The sequence below is a fragment of the Oryctolagus cuniculus genome, chromosome 4 (genome assembly GCF_964237555.1).
Source record: "Oryctolagus cuniculus chromosome 4, mOryCun1.1, whole genome shotgun sequence".
Taxonomy (NCBI): domain Eukaryota; kingdom Metazoa; phylum Chordata; class Mammalia; order Lagomorpha; family Leporidae; genus Oryctolagus; species Oryctolagus cuniculus.
Window position 1 is genome coordinate 153159750 of NC_091435.1, and position 17493 is coordinate 153177242.

Here is a 17493-nt window from a genome sequence, read left to right on the forward strand (position 1 = left end):
TACAAAATTACCAATACTGTAAAATTCAGATCTGTGGACTATCTCCATCCTTTCCCCAAAGTAGACATAAGCAAATGAAACTTGCTCCAAAGAGGTTACAAAGTACTTCCTAAAGGCAACTCCAGAATTCCCTTATGAACTCATCACTATCACCAGAGAGCTAGGAATCTTTGGACACATAGCAGAGCTGATCAGAACATGCAGAAAACAGGGCAGTAACTTTCAGATTAAGTCACTCCTTTTAGCTCTCATAACAAAGGAAAAATGCTGACCACAAAACAAAGTTCACAAGATAATATGACTCTCTATGTGTTATGCTACCTATAAATTTAAGTAGATTGATAAATCATTTTAATTCTCAAAATGAAAAATTAAATTTAGAAAGTATTAAGCATATATGACTTTTAATCCTCAGTAGCTTAGTTTGTTTTCAGCTGAATATAATCAAGATTTTTTTAAAGATTTATTATTTGAGAAGCAGAGTTACAGATAGGGAAAGGGGGAGGCAGGAAGGGAGGGAGGGGGGGAGGGAGAGAAAAAGGGAGGGAAACAGAGAGAGAGAGAGAGAGAGAGAGATACCTTCCATCTGCTGGTCATTCCCAAATAGCTACAACAGCCAGAGCTGGACAGATCTGAAGCCAGGAGCCAGGTGCTTCTTCCAGATCTCCCACATGAGTGCACAGGCCCAAGCACTTGGCCCATTTTCCACTGCTTTCTCAGGCCATTAGAGGGGAGCTGGATTGGAAATGTAGCACCTGGGTCTCGAACCTACACCCATATGGGATGCCGGTGTCACAGGCGGAGGCTTAGCCTACTTTGCCACAGTGCTGGCCCCTATAATCAAGATTCTGTGCCTAGAAAACACTTTACAAAACTTGACTGACCATTAACTTGCTAACAGTCATGATATTTTGAATTCAATTTAGTCTCAGGCTTTTATATATCCTAAATATCCACCTGTAGATTGGTCCAATTATTTTCTAAGCTGATCTTAAAGACAATCTCTCATTAGAACAAAGCCTCTTCACAAAGCAGCAGAGCTGTGTGTCCTACACAACCAGCTTCATACAATTTGAGATAGTCTTTGAAGAAATGAGTGACTTACCAACATGATTACTTAAAAGGAGTCTTTCTTTTTTTTTTTTTTTTGACAGGCAGAGTTAGACAGTGAGAGAGAGGGACAGACAGAAAGGTCTTCCTTTGCCGTTGGTTCACCCTCCAATGGCCGCTGCGGCCGGCACGCTGCAGCAGGAGCACCGTGCTGATCCGATGGCAGGAGCCAGGTACTTCTCCTGGTCTCCCATGGGGTGCAGGGCCCAAGGACTTGGGCCATCCTCCACTGCACTCCCCGGCCACAGCAGAGAGCTGGCCCGGAAGAGGGGCAACCGGGACAGAATCCGGCGCCCCGACCGGGACTAGAACCCGGTGTGCCGGCACCTCAAGGCGGAGGATTAGCCTAGTGAGCCGTGGTGCTGGCCTAGGAGTCATGTTCTTAAGCCACAACAAATATCAGTCACATGGTAATAAATGCTTTCACAAAACCACACAATTTAAATACACACAAGCCAATTATATAATACCCTAAAAGTCATTATACATCAGAAAACTCTAGCATAACTCAGTTTAAGTAATGTGTTGAATTATATGTACTGAAAATGTCTAGTTTACCTGGCATTTTTAGCACCCAGAATTTTCAGCAGCACTTCAGATTTCTAGAACTTAAAAGTTCTAAAACTGGGGCCAGCGCTGTGGCGCAGCGGGTTAACACTCTGGCCTGAAGCACCGGCATTCCATATGGGCTCCAGTTCAAGACCTGACTGCTCCGCTTCCTGTCTAGCGCTCTGCTGTGGCCTGGGAAAGCAGTAGGAGATGGCCCAAGTCCTTGGTCCCCTGTACCCACGTGGGATACCCAGAAGAAGCTCCCGGTTCCTGGCTTCAGATAGGCACAGCTCCGGCCGTTGCTGCCATCTGGGGAGTGAACCAGTGGATGGAAGACCTCTCTCTCCCTCTCTTCCTTCTCTTCCTCTCTCCGCCTCTCCTCTCTCTGTGTAACTCTTTCAAATAAATAAATAAATATTATAAAAAAATAAAAAAAAATTTTTAGAAAGTTCTAAAACTTAAGTTTAGAGCTAAGTATTACACAGAGGTTAAATTATGTTGGTAAGAGCTTAGGCACATAATGTTTAAAAATAGAAAACAGTATTTTAGTAACCAGAAAGTTTGACAATGTAGGAAAACAAAGTCCATCATAGGTGTAGTTTGTTTTATCGATCTTTGTGATTACATATGAGGATAGGGTGCTACATTTTTGGGAAGCATACCAGTTAGCAGGTATATCAAATATACACGTAAACACCATGACCAACAAACTCATCAGGCCTCCAGGGTAAGCAAAATATAAATAAATAAAATAAAAGCCCACAAAAACGTTTTTAAAAAGTCTTTGTTAACATCTACTAGTGCCATACAAAAATTGCATTTATACTATGTGTAATAACAGATGTTTTCATAATACCAAATAGAAAGATAAAGAACATTCACCAAATTGTTGTGACTTCTGTTATTATAGTCTGAAAAAAAAAAAACAACAACAACAACAAAAGATAAATCATCCGAGCCTGCTGTGTAATTCAAGGAACATTTATCTTGCATGCCTCCTTCGTCTCAACTGTGAGAGACTAGAACACAAGTGGCAGAGGTCTCTCCATTACTACCTTACTGCCCTCCTCCTCTTCCAATAAAGTCCAATCAGAAGCTCCCTAGAGAGCTCTAGTTTTTAACCAAAAATTTTAACTTGCAGTATTTTTACTTTATTCTTTCATTCAAACTAAGTTATATCAACATATGAAACATGAGACTGTTATAACTAATTATAATATAGATTACTGATATAATATGTTGATAAGGAAAATTATTAGTAGTAATGATTAATTTGCATGAAAATTTATCATGTAATAATTTTGGAATATACAAATGAAATTAAATCATGAAACAATTAATTTAATATAATTAAATAAGAATTCCTTCATGGTTGAAAAGTTAAATACAGGGTCTTATAATAAACATTATAAGGTTCAGTTCACAAGTTTTTAAAATATTTTTAAAGATTAAAATAGACAATTGATAAACAGGTCATTTCTGTTTGGGAACAAAACAGTAACAAAATAACCAAAAACTAGTACACCGAATCACAGTTCCCAAGGCAGGATCTTGGTGCCCCACCAGCTTCAGACAAAACAGAAAACCTCAGTTCTGCAGACAGGATGTAACATAATAAGAAACAGGGAGAAATCAAGAAGAAATGGTTTAATCAATTCCCCCTGAAGAGTTAATCCAATTTTTCTGAAGATAATGATTAACTATGCCAAAGCTGCCATTAATATTAGACTAAAATGTTGTATGGCACTGTGTGTTAACCCTCCACCTATGGCACTGGCATTGGCACACAGGTTGGGATCCTAGCTGCTACACTCTGATCCAGTTCCTTGCTAATGCTCCTGGAAATCAGAAGATGGCCCAAGCACTGGGGCCCCTGATACTCATGTGGAAGACCCATTTGGAGTTCCTGGCTCCTGGCTTTGACTTGGCCTGGCCTGGCCATTTGGAAAGTGAACCAGCATACAGAAGATCGATCTCTCCCTCTCCCTCTCTCTCTCTCTCCCTTTCTAACTCTGTCTTTTACATTAATAAAATGAATCTTTAAGAAAATAAAAATTATTTTGCAAGATATGTATTTGTAAAGTATACATTTATATTCCATAGAAGAGAAATTGTCTAAAAAATAGGTAACTACTTATAAAGTAATAATTTACTTTAGTCTTATTACAGTAATTTTTTTAAACAGGTCTCTCTTTTTTAAGATTTTTTATTTATTTCTTTTAGAGACAGAGGCCGCAACATCTGGAGCTGTGCCAATCCAAAGCCAGGAGCCAGGAGCTTCCTCCAGGTCTCCCATGCAGGTACAGGGGCCCAAAGACTTGGGCCATCTTCCACTGCTTTCCCAGGCCACAGCATAGAGCTGGATTGGAAGAGGAGCAGCCAGGACCAGAACCAGCACCCATATGGGAGGCCTGCATTGCAGGCAGAGGCCTAGCCCACTTTGCCACAGCATTGGCCCCTCATTGTTAAAGAAATTTAAAGAAATAGCATTAGATAAATGTAAATTTCCACTCATCAACACAAATTGCAATTTATTTTCTCAGTAACAACTAGTTTGCAACAAATTTTTATATATGATAGTGAGTAAAATAATAAAATTTAAATAGATTTTCAAGCATTACCTAATAATCTGTGGTAGCTTGTATTCTCCCTCCAACTTTTACTTCCAGCTTTATATAAATTTGAATCCACTTTAGCAACCTTTTTGTATTCATTCTAATAACTTACTACACTTGAAACTAACTATATATGTTTTCTTTTTGTATTTGACACCTGCAGTTACCTAACAGATATGAAAGAAGAAAACAGATCAAAGTTGATCTCAAAGGTAAAAAGGAGGAGAGGGACATTTGGCATAGAGATTAGGTCACCACTCAGGACTCCCTCACCCTGTGTCAGAGTGCCTGGTTCAAGTCCAGGCTACTCTGCTTCAAATCTGGCTTTCTGAAGATGCACACCCGAGAAGGAAGCAGGTGATGGCTCATGTACTTGAGTCCTTGCCACACATCTGGGAGACCCAGACTGAGTTTCTGGCTCCTGGCTTCAGCCTGGCCACAGTCCCAGCTATTATAGGCATCTGGGAAGTGAACCAGTGGATGAAAGATATCTATCTATCTGTCTGTGTCTGTCTGCTTTTCAAAAAAAAATGAAAGTAAATTTAAAGAAGAAGAAAAAAATACTACTGGATATCTGCAAATTCATAAGAGACTCTCCAGTTCACTATTCAGCTTGACTCTTAGTGACTTAAGAGCTGCAATTCCTCCAACAGCCAATAGGATCCACATCAGGACCCACATAACCAAAGGGAAAAATGACTGCTAATTATTGGAGAATAGGCTACAATCTCCTTTGTTTATGAAGTTTACCAAAAGTTTCCTGTTAATAAAATATTGCACATTAGGCTCCTATATGTTAGGAGCAAAAGTAAACATTGAGCTCAAGAGATTCAGAAAAACTACTTTGATAAAATTAAACACCACTGATGGTTTTTAAAATTAGAATAAGTTTTAAGTGGAAATAAAAGAGGGCTGTTGTTGTGGCACAGCAGGTGAAACCACCTACTGGGATGCCTGCATCCCATATCAGAGTGAAGGTTCAAGGAGTGCTGGTGCCAGTTCCAACCACTGAGCTTCTCACCCAGGTCCCTGCAAATGCATCTGGGAAAACAGCTAATGACAACCTGAGTTCCTGTCTCCCACAGTGAGACCTGCATTCTCTCTCTCTTCTCTCTCGGGCACTCTCATTCACTCTGTCACTCTGCAAGTGAAATGCATCTTTCTAAAAATCACAGGGGCTAGCACTGCGGCTCAGTGAGTGGGTAAAGCTGCTGCCTGCAGTGCTGGTATCCCATATGGGCACCAGTTCAAGTCCAGGCTGCTCCATTTCCTATCCAGCTCTCTGCTATGGCCTGAGAAAGCAGTACAGGATGGCCCAAGTCCTTGGGCCCCTGCACCTGCATGGGAGACCCAGAGGAAGCTCCTGGCTCCTAGCTTCGAATTGGCCCAGCTCCAGTTGTTGGGGAGTGAACCAGCAGACGGAAGACGTCTCTCTCTCTGTCTCTCTATCTCTGAGAGTCTCTCCCTTTCTCTCTGTAAATCTGCCTTTCAAATAAATAAGTCTTTTTAAACAAAAATATGGAAAGGGGCTGGAGTTGGAAATAAACAGTTTACAACCATTAAAAAGAAAAATAAAAGATGGGTCAAGAACCATCACTGCTCAGTCTGGGTGAAAATTTTTAGGAGAAACATGATATTTGCATGGTCTTGCAGTGTTTCGCCAAAGACTATTTCTTAGTTGCAGGGAAAACAAACAAAAAGTAACTCTACAGTGGAGAAATATGATAACGCCTTGACCAAGTGATCAAAATTACCATCTCCAAAGAGCCTCCAGGTGTGACACCCTGCGAAGGGCCATCACGTCTTTAGTGTTCTAGTCAGAGTATATAACTTGAATCCAATTGTGAGGAAACAGTAGACATCCCATCCCAAGTGAGACATGGTAGCTAGCTAGTAAGCTGGATGGGCAGGCAAATGGAGGGTATATTACTAAACATATTAATGTCATAAAAGACAAGGAAAAGCTATGACATTAAAGAAGGCTAAATAACTATGACAATTAAATGCACTATGTGAGCCTGGACAATGTATAAAGAATACTATTGTGTCATTTGACAAAATTAGAATATGAATGACAGATTAGACATATTTATAGTAATGTTAAATTTACTGATGCTGATCAGTGTACTATAGTTATGAAAGAGAAGATTCCTATTTTGGGGAAATATACACAAAATTATTTTTAGGGATATAAATGGCCATGATGTAGCAATCTACATTCCAGTGGTTCCAGAAAAAAACTGTGTGTGAGTGAATATGTGTGTTTAGGGAGTGAGGATGGGAGGGCATATGCCTAAACAATAAAGGAAATGGAATAAAATGTTAACAGGAGGTAAACCTGGGTAAAGACCATACTATTCTTACTATTACAACTCATCCATAAGTTTGAAATAATTTCCAATTAATGCTATTTTGAAAAGTCAGTCTTTGACTATTTTTCCTATTCTATTATTCCCACGTCACCACTGAAGAAAGTGTGAGCCTGCCAATGTGAAGTAAGCAGGTGGTGAATACAGCCTGTCTTACTCAGCTTAGCACTGGTTTTAACTACCACAATGCACCCATTTTTGGACTGACACTTTGCATTTTAGATGGAACCTCTTTACAGCTCTAAGGTTTCCAAGGCTATTTATGGTTTCCAGTATCACCTTCAGCAATTCTCTCATAACTGTCTGTCCCTGTGTTTCCCTAACCTGAAGCTCATACCTCTACATGATCTATCTGGCCAACTTTATTTTTTTTACAAAATCTCCAAGGGAAACCCTATGTTTTGCACTCTGAATCTCATACATTTACCAGAATGTACTATACTTATTCCAATAGGCAATTGGAGGGCAGAATTCTATACTTTCCACTACTATTTCCTCAAAGCCTAATATAGTCTATTGTATATTAGGAACTCACTAAACATTTATTCTTTAAAATGTCTAACTTGTTCCATTTCTTGTCATCTTCTTCTTTGCAGCAAACATTAGAATTTATTCTAACTTAATCTCCTTTCATTTATCCATCAAATGTCACTGAGATCACTTCAAAATTTACTTTCTAAAGGATGCTTTCTTAGTAACACCAGGCCTCAACAATGTCTGTATGTTTGACCTCTCCAGTACACAAAGTCTATACTACTACCTTTTGCACATAAATATCAATATTAGCATGTTTTAAGTGGCATGATTTCATGTCAATTTCAAAAGGCGTCCCTTCCTCTTTCTTTGATTAAGATAAATTCAGAAAGAACTCATTTTTGTACCCATGCAAAAGGAGAAGCTAACAAAAGTTAGGTTTTTAAAGAAAAGGATGCTCTGGCCAAGTAATTTTGGAAGATCCTGAGTTGAACTAAGCTGCACCACACTTGCTTGTCTTTTTATTTATCCGTGTATATTGTGCTTCTCCTACAGGCAAAGAAGGATCTTTTTACTCACAGAATCTCCTGGGGAAAATCTAGACTATCCTCTAGGAATTGCTCACCACACCATTAATGAGGAAAAAGACATCATGAGGTATCTAAAAACTTAACACACTGACATGGCCAAGAGAAAATACCTGTTTAACACTAACAGAGTGACATGAAGCTTACCACAGAATACAAAGCAGCTACTTATTCTAGTAGCAATCGTTTACAGAGGAAACACCTCTCAGCTTCAGATTAAATGCCTGGTTACTCCTAGGCCACACTATAATTCTGATATAAGTTTCAACTGCCTCCTTCAATTCTTAAACTGCCGATTCCCGACTCCAATATAAGAAGCCCACAATTAAAGCACACATACAGGGGTGGGCATTTGGTATAGCAGTTAAGACACCACTTGGGATTCCCATGTTTAGATCAAAGTACCTGTTTTCAAGTCCTAACTCCACTCTTACTTCCAGCTTGCTGCTAAATGTGCATCTTGGGAGGCAGCACCTGTTGGCTCAAATAGTTGGGTCCTTGACATCTACATGAGAAATCAAAGTGGAGTTTCTGGCTCCCAGCTTCAGAGGAGATCGGGTGCGTTCAGGGTGGTATTGCCGTAGATTGGCTCCCAGCTTCAGCCTGGCCCAGAGCCAGCGGCAGCCCCAGCTATTTGCGAGCATTTGAGGAGTAATCAATGAGTGGAAGGTATTTCTTTTTCTCTTTCTCCCTCTATTCCACCAGTACCACCACCACCCCCAGTTTCAAATACATAAATTTTTTTAATATTTTAAACATACAAGCAGAACAAATGAAAAGTCTGAATGAGAAGCATTATAACATCTCTTCCCAAATTTTAAATATTCACGTGAATTACCTGGGAATTTTGAGAAAATACAGTTTATTGTTTTTCAGCTAACACTACATTTACTGAGCCTTTACTAAGTATCTGGCAATATTTAAAGCAAAGTACAGGGGCTGGCACTGTGACGTAGCAGGTAAAGCCACTGCCTACTGCATGGCATCTCACATGGGCGCCAGCTTGAAACTCGGCTGCTCCACTTCCGATCTAGCTCTCTGCTAATGCACCTGGGAAAGCAGAAGCAGATGGCTCAAGCTCATGGGCCCCTGTACCCATGTGGTATACCCAGAAGAAGCTCATGGCTCCTGGCTTTGGTCTGGTCCAGCCCTAGCCTTTAGAAAGTGAACCAGCAGGTGAGAGATCAATCTCTCTCTGAAATTCTGCCTTTCAAATAAATAAATAAATCTTTAAAAAAAAAAGCAAAGTACATTTAAACTATATAATCCTCTTAACAACCTAAGAAGGAGGTACTATTTTATCTTTTTATTTTAAAATATTTCAAGCAATACATAAAAGTATAAAGAGTGCAATGAACACACGTATTTAACAATTTAACATTTTGTCATATTCTCTTCATATGTATACAATTTATATATTTATATATGTGTGTATATATGTATACCCACACTTTTATAAAGTAGGGATGGACATATTAATATCATATAATGTGGGAATCATGACAAAGATCATAAAATAAAAAAAGAAGAGTACATTATTATATAAAGGGTATAACTCAGTGAAGACAACGTTTATAAATATCTTTATACCAAATAACATCCACACATTTTAAGCTATATATATATACATGTATAAATTACGTGTGTGTGTGTATATATATATATATATAAAAACTGCCACATAAGAGAAAACATGGAATTTTTCTTTCCCTATCTACCTATTTCACTTAGTATGTTTCCATTTGTATTCATTTTATTGCAAATGTCAGGATTTCACTCTTTTTAATGGAAGTGTACATATGCCACATTTTATTTACTATTCAATTGATGAATATCTAGATTTGATTCTGTATCTTTGCTGCAGTAAACATAGGAGTACAGGTATTTCTTTCATATGCTGACTTCATTTCCTTTGGATATATTCCCAGAAGTGGGATACCTGAGTCATATGATAGACCTATTTTTATTTCCCGAGGAACTTTCATATTGTTCTCCATACTGGCTGTACTAATCTGCACTCCCTTCAACAGTGGATTAGAGGTTCTTTTCTTCTACATCCTCACCAGCATTTTTTTATTTATTGACTTTTTTTATAATAGCAAATTGTAAATGGAATGAAATGGCACCTCATTGTAGTTATTTGCATTTCCCTGATTGCTAGTGATACTGAGCATTTTTTAACGTATTTATTGGCCATTGGTATTTTGTCTTTTGAAAAATGACTAGTCAAATCCTTTGCCCATTTCTTAACTGGATTGTCTGGTTCATTACTGAATTTCTTGAGCTGCCTATATGTTCTGGGTATTAATCTTTTATTGGATATATAGTTTACAAATGTTTCTTCCCTGTCTGATTCTGATTTAGTACCTAGGGGTAATGTCAGAGGTTTGGTATTTCTAACAAACTCTCAACACCAATATTGTTGATCCACTGAGCCTACTTCAGGTAGTTAGGGTGGAAAACACACTGGGCCCAAAAGGTGAGGTCTCTAATTCATATTCAATGGTTATTATCTTTCAAACTGCTTTCCAAAGATCTAATTCCTCCACTGAAAAACAATTAACTGTTATTCATTACAAAAAAAAAAAAAAAAAAAAAAACAGAAACTGTGCAGGATGCTATAGATACTTACATCACTATTACCTGCAAATGATTATTTTTATTAGAAGTGGCAGTTTCCTATAGATAGCCATTTATACATTTGCATTTATACAAAATCATTTTTTCAGTCTAAATCCTCATTCTACCTCTGTTTCCAAATGTCTACAGTGACAACAGGGAAAGGATCCGACTTTCACAGCAGTCAGGATTGTCTTCAATTTCACTGACTTACAAGGATGCACTCTTAAGCCCTGCCCCCACCCAAAAAAGACATGTATAAAGCCAGCATATTTCTCAGTGATTTACTGAAAGCAGCAGCTCATTTTAATAAAACCATCCCAAAACATAAAATTGATTGAACCAACTGCTGTGTTGGGCATACACAACAGCTGATCAAAATCATTCAAGACTTTTATTCTTACAGATTTCCTTTCATGCTTTGAGAATTTCTCTCCCATTCTATACTTTAATCTTGATTTTGAAACAACTGAATAAAAACAAAGATATTTATATCTATGAAATAAAATTTTAAGCCACATAGCTCATTTCAAGAAAATATTTTAATAAACTAGATCATGTACAGATTAATACATATCCTAAGACTCAAAATCACATTTCCAGAATACATTTCTGTAAAACAGAGTTTAAACTGAGTAATCTCTTGTGATATTAAACGCTGTGTGGTTTTTCCTAGGCAGAGCACTCTAATTTAGCAAAAAATAACAATATTAGACATGACCTCCCACTCTCATTCTTTCCAAAGAAAACTTTGCAAAATCATAAATTATTTGCCTTTGTAACTGGTCTCTTGATAGGAAACCCTTTAAGATTTTATTTCAGTAAAAAATAATTTTTCATGTTGATACCTACATTTGACTTTTCTAACAATTTTACAGGATTTTTGTCACAGTGAAGGACAAAGATAAGCCAAGTATTTAGATTCCTCTCCTTTATGTTGTCTTTGATCACTAACAATGCTGTGTGAACAGCCAACAGAAGGCTGACATTTCATAAAATATGCAGTGATAAAAACTAATACTGTAGCATCTGGGAGCGATATATAAAATGCAGAAATACACCTAATAACTGTGATCTTAAATTACAAGTTACTAAAATCTAAATAATAAGCATATCTAAGAATAAAAAAGGCAAGACTACAAGACTTTTTTATTTTTCTATTTCTAACAACAAAGTTTTAAAAATAATTTGTCTATTATACTTTTCCCACTATTCTGCTCAAGGTAAACGCCAACTACCTTCTAAGAATGGGCTATCTGTACTACATACATTTCAACAACTAATGACCATGTTACAAAACCACCATTTGAAAGGCAATGTACAAAACACAGAGGAAATGTTCGTTTCTCAGTACTAAAAATTGTTAAATAAAGAACAACATATCACTTTTACAAGATGCCAGAAACTATGACCAAAATACATGTTTTAAAACCTGCAATAATCTAAGCAAATATACTCTGGATGCAATTATTAATACATCTTTTCACAATCTAAGCCTTAAAGTCCCTGGTATACCACAGCAAGTAAAACATGATCAAATATGTTTAAATAATTTTACCTTTAACAACATACATTTGTTTTTCATTAGAAGGAACCAGGTAAGACCTGCAGTAAAGACAATCCAAGATCATGTGAATTATCTTTGCAGTATTTAACTTATTATTCTACCCATATCCATCAAAATAGAAGTTCAGTAGAAGTGTTTTATTCATTATGTTTTTAATGTATATGTTAAGGGGAAGTCAAAAAATAAAAGCCATATTCAGCATTTCAAGAACTCTAAATTACATTTTGACTAAAGAAAATACAGAGTATGTGAAAGGTAATTGTCCTTGTTCTTATAATTACCATCTGAATTAAGGGATTTCCCTCCTTAATGCACACCCACCCACCTACAGCTATTCCTGCTATAGCTTTCTATGTCACTTAAGGTCAATACTCTTTACCCTTCACATATTTACATCAATGTTACTTAATTTTTTTAAGGGTTAAAATAGGTTAAACAGCAGTCTCAACATCACTCTTCATCTCCCACTGGACAACGAATGGCATTACAGGACTAACAATGGAGAAGGCATATTTATTCATAATGCTCATAAGTATAATATTTATGTAAATTATGATTTTACATTTGCAATTACAGTAACTTTTAGGTTTCACTTCACACTCTGCCATTCTTTTTTTTTTAAAGATTTATTTATTTATCTGAAAGAGTTACAGAAAGGCAGAGGCAGAGGCAGACAGAGAGAGAGGTCTCCCATCCGCTGGTTCACTCCACAAATGGCCACAAGGCAGGAGCTGGGCCAATCCGAACCCAGGAGCCAGGAGCTTCTTCCAGGTCTCCCATGCAGGGGTAGGGGCCCAAGGACTTGGACCATTTTCTACTGCTTTCCAGGCCATAGCAGAGAGCTGCTATATATGGGATGCCGGCACTGCAGGCAATGGTTCTACCTGCTATGCTACCTTGTTGCTTCTTTCAACACTAACATCCTATGGTTACTAAACCTCAAAAACCCATACCTATCATATATATTTTGTTGTTCTGCCAATGGAAACAACACTTAAAGTTAAAATAATAACATACCTAATAATTATTTTAATCAAATCTTATTTTTCTATGAAAAAGAAACAGTAATTTGACTTTACTGCATTATTCTTTTAAAAATATTTTCATCTTTTAATTATTCCAAATTCTCAAATCGCCTAAGTAATGTACCTGTTTACAACTTAGCTGATGTCAAGAATATATTGCCCCAAAGGCACTCGGATCTGGCTGAAAAGCCCATGAGAGTATTTCAGGCATGGAAAGCCAAGGCACTCTGGCAAAAAGATCTCTGTGAGTGAGATCCCAGTGGAAAGAACAGGTCTTCAAAGAGGGAGGTGCCTTTCTCTGAAGGGAGGAGAGAACCTCCACTTTGACTATGACCTTGTCTAAACAAGATAAGAGTCGGAGAACTCAAGGGGCTTCCATAGCCTTGGAAACTCATGACTAGTGCATAGGGAGATTATTGATGCCATAAACAGGAGTGTCAATTTGTAAAGTCAACAACAGGAGTCACTGTGCACTTACTCCTCATGTAGGATCTCTGTCCTTAATGTGCTGTACACTGAGGCTTAATGCTATAACGAGTACTCAAACAGTATATTTCACTTTGTGTTTCTATGGGGGTGCAAACGATTGAAATCTTTACTTAATGTACACTAAACTGATCTTCTGTAAAAAAAAAAAAAAGAAATTATCAATTCCCAACTTGACTCTCACTGGGATTAAACATGACAATAGGTCTGATCTGATCTCATCATCATTTAAAAAAAATCATCTATTATTTTTCACTTTATGTTTCTGTGTGGGAGCAAACTGTTGAAATCCTTACTTAAGGTATACTAAGCTGATCTTCTGTATATTAAGATAATCGAAAATGAATCTTGATGTGAATGGAAGGGGAGAGGGAGTGGGAAAGGGGAGGGTTGTGGGTGGGAGGGACGGTATGGGGGGGAAGCCATTGTAACCCATGAGTCGTACTTTGGAAATTTATATTCATTAAATAAAAGATAAAAAAAAAAAAGAATATATTAATCACTCCTTCCAATATTTCCCCATTGAATTTACCCAGACACAGCCACTGTATTACATATATTTAGAATTGTTTGACCATTTGAAAAATCCATGATTTCAAAAATAATTTACCCTATTAAAATTTTTAACAAAGAGTGATTACACTTCCTAATGCAACAGAGGAAATAAAAAGAATTTTCTGCATTTTCTTCATTAAAAAAGTAACAAACTTCATTCCTCAATTGTGACTAAGTAGATAACTATAAAATTAGCTATAGAACACCTCTCTTTCCCTTCTAAAATATGAAAATCCATAAAAGCAAAGTCCATATCCCTTCTGTTTAACTTTTTTTTTTGACAGGCAGAGTGGACAGTGAGAGAGAAAGAGACAGAGAAAGGTCTTCCTTTGCCATTGGTTCACCCTCCAATGGCCGCCGCGGCTGGCGCACCGCGCTGATCTGATGGCAGGAGCCAGGTGCTTCTCCTGGTCTCCCATGGGGTGCAGGGCCCAAGCACTTGGGCCATCCTCCACTGCACTCCCTGGCCACAGCAGAGAGCTGGCCTGGAAGAGGGGCAACCGGGACAGAATCCAGCGCCCCAACCGGGACTAGAACCTGGTGTGCCGGCGCCGCTAGGCGGAGGATTAGCCTGTCTGTTTAACTCTTTATCAACAATGTTGAGTATAGGCAACGAATTAATATTTATGAAAAAAGATGACCAGGCCCTGCTCTTTTGACACTTAAGCATGTGCAAATAAGTGCAGGAAAGCTCTCAAGAACCATCAGGACAGAAATTTTGACTTGGACTTAGATCTTCTAATTTTAAAAATAAATCTGGAATACCACATAGAAAGAAGATTCTGCAAATGGACAGGACATTCATTGCAACTTGGAAAAAATGTATGCAAGCTTTAGATGGGCAAAGAGAATGGAGAGAGAACATCAAAGGTGGGCAAGGTTTGGTCCAGGGATTAAGACCCCTCTGTGGATGCCTGCCTCCCAAACCTGAGTCCCTGGATTTGAGTTCCAGCTCTGCTCTCTATTCCAGCTTCCTGCTAATGTCACTCTGGGAGGCAGCAGGGGAGGATGGCTCAAGTACTGGATTCCCAGCCACCCACAGAGATTGAATTCTGAGTCCCTGGCTTTGGCCTGGCCCAGTTCTGGCTGTTGTGAGCATTTGGGGAGTGAACCAACAGGATGAAAGGGGTAAGGGTGTGTTTGTGTGTTTATGTGTGTTTGTGTGTCTGCCTTTCAAATAAATAAATAAAATTAATACCTAACGTCTTTTTGAAAAAAGACACAGCCAAAAGGAAAAAAGATATAAAACATTGTGAAATGAGGAAAGATGTGCAAATGTAGGAATGTTCTCAGTATGCTTGGCCCATTTTGACAGAAATATGGCAGTTCTCTGTTACTGTCAAAAAGGCCAAGTAGAACATTAGGGTAAGTTTACTGGAGACCCTTAAATACCAAGCTGGAGATTCAAACTTTCAGCCTATAGAGGACGGGGGGGCCACTGAAAGTTCCGAAGCAGCAAATTGACAGTGTGAGAGTAACGCTTTAGGAAGAGTAATTGACACCTATATGTAGGACATATTTGGGAACAGCAAAGATATCAATTAAGAGACTTGCCAAGTACTCCAGGAATAAGGTTACAGGGGACTGGACTAGGCTTTGGAGAATAGCACAGACCTGGCAGGAACAAAAACTACTAAGACAACACACTGACTAACCAGATAAAATGGGTCAGATGGTAAACGGCTGAATTTAGCAGGTGAGAACAGGTCAGGGACAAGGCAATACTTTTAGTCCCAAAGTCACACTGTGAGAACCAAAGAAGGTAGGAAACAGAAAGATGGAAACAACGGAGTAGGGTAAAAGAGATTTTGAAATTCTTTATGAAGATGTAATAGTTAAAAACCTTGAAAATAAAGGAAAGAGTAAAGAGAACAGAATTAAGTTTACACTATTTAACAAATTATATCAGTGAGGGCCCGCATTTTGTCCTAACAGGTAAAGCAGCCACCTGCAATGCTGGCATCCCATATAGAGCACTGTTATTCCTGGCTGTTCCACTTCCCATCCAGCTCCCTGATAATGGCCTGGGATAAGCAGTGGAAGATGGCCCAAGTGCAAGAGCCCCTGGTACCCACATGGGAGACCTTGAAGAAGCTCCAGGCTCAGGCCTGGCCCAACCCAGGCCACTGCAACTACTGGAGAGTGAACCGGTGGATAAAAGATCCATTTCTCCCTCCTCTCTTTCGAATAAATAAATAAACCTTAAAATAAAATTTAAAATAAATTCTATCAGTATATTCATGGAAATTAAATTAAATTAAATACAATGGAATGACTACTGCCAGCTATTTAAGGTTCTATTAAGGAATTTAAGGACTCACATTTTAATATAGTCGCAGTCCATAAGGAAAGACTTGAAAAAGTAGAAAGCAATGTCTATTTCACCTGCAAAGATCTCACCACACGCTGGGAAAGAACAGGTTCTCAGAAAGTACTGCAAGAAAGTAGGTACTGTGGGTTATGGAATTTTTTATTCAGTTAGTTTTGAGTTTTTGGGTTTGAGAGACTGAAAGTGTTAGGATATAGAGGCCGGCGCTATGGCCTAGCAGGTAAAGCTGCTGCCTGTAGTGCCAGCATCCCATATGGGCACCGGTTCGAGTTCCAGCTGCTCCACCTCCGATCCAGCTCTCTGCTATGGCCTGGGAAGTAGAAGAAGATGGCCCAAGTCCTTGGGCCCCTGAATCTACATGGGAAACCCGGAGGAGGCTCCTGGCTCCTGGCTTTGGATCGGCGCAGCTCCAGTCGTTGCGGCCAACCGGAGAGTGAACCAGTATATGGAAGACTCTCTCTCTACCTCTCCTTCGCTCTCTCTTTAACTCTGACTTTCAAATAAATAAATAAATCTTATTTTTTATTTTTATTTTATTTTTTTTTTTTGACAGGCAGAGTGGACAGTGAGAGAGAGAGAGACAGAGAGAAAGGTCTTCCTTTGCCATTGGTTCACCCTCCAATGGCTGCTGCGGCCGGCGCACCGCGCTGATCCGATGGCAGGAGCCAGGTACTTCTCCTGGTCTCCCAAGGGGTGCAGGGCCCAAGCACTTGGGCCATCCTCCACTGCACTCCCTGGCCACAGCAGAGAGCTGGCCTGGAAGAGGGGCAACCGGGACAGAATCCGGCGCCCCGACCGGGACTAGAACCTGGTGTGCCGGCGCCGCAAGGCGGAGGATTAGCCTAGTGAGCCGCGGCGCCGGCCTTAAATAAATCTTAAAGAATAAAAAGTGTTAGGCTACAAACTAGAAGAAAAAAGTAAGGAAACTACAAAAATTTTTAATGCATAGCTTTCTATTGTTTTGTATCAAACAAAGAAAAAGCTAGGAATTTTTTTTTCAAAATGTTCTATTTTTCTAGAATGTATGTAATATAAAGCACATAGAAGACACATTCATATGCTTTTCATGATATATATCAATTACATTTACCTCCCGCAATTTCTTTATCTATAATATCTTTATATTATCTCTTATTAAATATTTCAAGTATAGATATCTATACAATATATTTTGGTGTTTCCTATTTTTTAAACAGCATTCTTTTTCA

At 38.6% G+C, this 17493-nt stretch overlaps 1 protein-coding gene across 9 annotated transcripts in view; it reads right to left on the reverse strand.

The window, feature by feature from the left end:
- The window catches only part of TBC1D5 (TBC1 domain family member 5), a 602613-nt gene that overhangs the window by 460657 nt on the left and 124463 nt on the right, over positions 1–17493 (reverse strand). For 2 of the 9 annotated variants that reach the window (XM_070072844.1, XM_051858846.2), the window contains exon 3: positions 11882–11928. The exons of the other annotated variants lie outside the window; for them this stretch is intronic. The gene's annotated coding sequence lies outside the window, so the exon portion shown is untranslated. The remainder of the gene's footprint in view (positions 1–11881; positions 11929–17493) is intronic. 9 annotated transcript variants of the gene reach the window in all.